Source organism: Phocoena phocoena, chromosome 8 (genome assembly GCF_963924675.1).
Source record: "Phocoena phocoena chromosome 8, mPhoPho1.1, whole genome shotgun sequence".
NCBI classification, from domain to species: Eukaryota; Metazoa; Chordata; class Mammalia; order Artiodactyla; family Phocoenidae; genus Phocoena; species Phocoena phocoena.
The window spans coordinates 31,995,773-31,997,941 of record NC_089226.1 but is presented as its reverse complement, the minus strand read 5'-3'; positions in this window follow the sequence as shown (position 1 = coordinate 31,997,941).

Genomic DNA, 2,169 nt, shown 5'->3' with positions numbered 1-2,169 from the left:
GTTTTGTTTCCCACTTACTGATCAAAATCCATGGCTGGCTAACACGTTCACAATTAGAAAACTTCTGTTTGGTTTAGTGATATCCCAACTACCACAGAATACCAAATAACTGCTGCATGTGCCCATTCACAAACCTTTTTATTAACTGAACAGCAAGCTGTGGATAAAAGGGTTTGTGCCTGGGCACATGCAGCAGTTATTTGCTGTTCTGTGGTAGTTGGCATATCACTAAACCAAACAGAAGTTTTCTAATTGTGAATGTATTACTGTCTACTGTGGGACAATTTAAGTTGCAGAATCAAGTTGCAGGGTTTTGGCTTCTTGCAAGTTCTCTTTTCACAGCCTTTAGTCTGTGGTTGGAACACACTACATGTATCTTATCCACCCTCTATATCTAGCTAGTGGGCTGAAAAACACTAGTATTCACAGTTGGCTTAATGTCCCAAACAGTATATGCTTTTTCCCTGTAAAGGTTGGATTATGTACCTCAGGGAAGGAGGCTGAGTCCTTCTTGGCAGCTGTTTTCCTTAAAGCTGCTCAACCCCTCCCTCTTCCTCTAGGCACGGATGTGTGTCCCCACCCTTTTCCTCATGAACTTGAGGGCCCACTTGTCCTTGGAAACCTTGATAGTCCCACGTGTACACTACTCACACAGAGCGAAACTATATACCTCTGGGATTAGTCCAGCACAAATTGAGGGTGCTTGGCCGCCTTGTGGTCCTTGCTGAGGTCCGTGGCCACGGCACAGAGTAATGACCACTGCTTTTCAGTGGCTGCTGCAGCAGAAGGTTGAATTAAATTAACACATTTAAATTAATTCTTGTTCCCTGGGCTTTTTGATTGTATTTAGTTTCACAAAAGCCACCCCAGGTCCCTGCTGAAGTAGTACACGCCCAAGAACTATGAGGAACAAGGGGAAGGGTAGAAGTGGTAGAGAAGGAATAGGGTGGGGATAAGTTCTAAGGAAACAGACTTTAAATGTAAACAATCTGTCAGTCCATTCAGGGAGACAAAGAATATTTTCTCTACGTTGAGATGTAGAAAAGAAGAATATACATATACCTTTTGAGAATTATCATGATAACTTTCTGGCAAGACATACTTCTAGTGTAAGAGCTTCCTGAAAAAAAAATGAAAAGCAAACAAGAAAAGTGATTCTAGAATATTTTTACTCCATATCAGAAATTCCTGGCCATCTGGACAATTTACAAAGATAAATGAAAATGATACTCTGAAATTCATGAGAAATGGTCCCTCTCCATCAAAGTGGCATAATATTTTTCCCACAGCTCACATATGAATACAAAGCTGACAAGAGATGTTTCTGAAGAGAAATACCAATAACTATTGGCCATGTACTCTGGTAGGGCAAAATCATTACTACTGATTGTGGCTATGTGGTGTAGTGAACATCCACTGTTTTTTCCCTGTCCAGCTCCTGCTGCTCATTTTTTTTTTTTTTTTTTTGCGGTACGCGGGCCTCTCACTGTTGTGGCATCTCCCGTTGCGGAGCACAGGCTCCGGACGCGCAGGCTCAGTGGCCATGGCTCACGGGCCCAGCCGCTCCGTGGAATGTGGGATCTTCCCGGACTGGGGCACAAACCCGTGTCCCCTGCATCTGCAGGCGGACTCCCAAACACTGCGCTACCAGGGAAGCCCGTGATCCTCAGTTTCTGTCACAGTTGCCACTCTTCCTTAGAGATGCATCCTTCACATTCCACGTAGTTTGGAGGGACTGTCAATGGGTGGGCAAGTGATTCAAATTAGGCCAATCAGACTCTCCCAGGAATCTGAAACTCGAGCAGTGTACACTAGGATGGAAAACAGTTGACAGTCATTTTAATGGCAACTCCCTAAGGATATCTTCTGTTCACTCCTGCCCTTGAAATCCCTAGGACTAGGTCTAGTTGTTCAATTCTTTCTCTTTGATTTTGTGAGTGACCCCAATGGTGTCCAACAATTTCTCATTTGCCTAAGTTAGCTAGAGTTGGTTTCTGTTGCTTGCAACCAAATACTTTCAACAATATGAAAACTAAATCTGTGATGATGTCTACTTTATTCTTCCTGTTCTTTTTCTTCATAAACAAGTTTATCATTTCTCTTCAGTTTTTTCTTTTTCCTTTCCAACAATGTACTTTTCAACTTGTGCCAGCAGGAAGATTACACAAG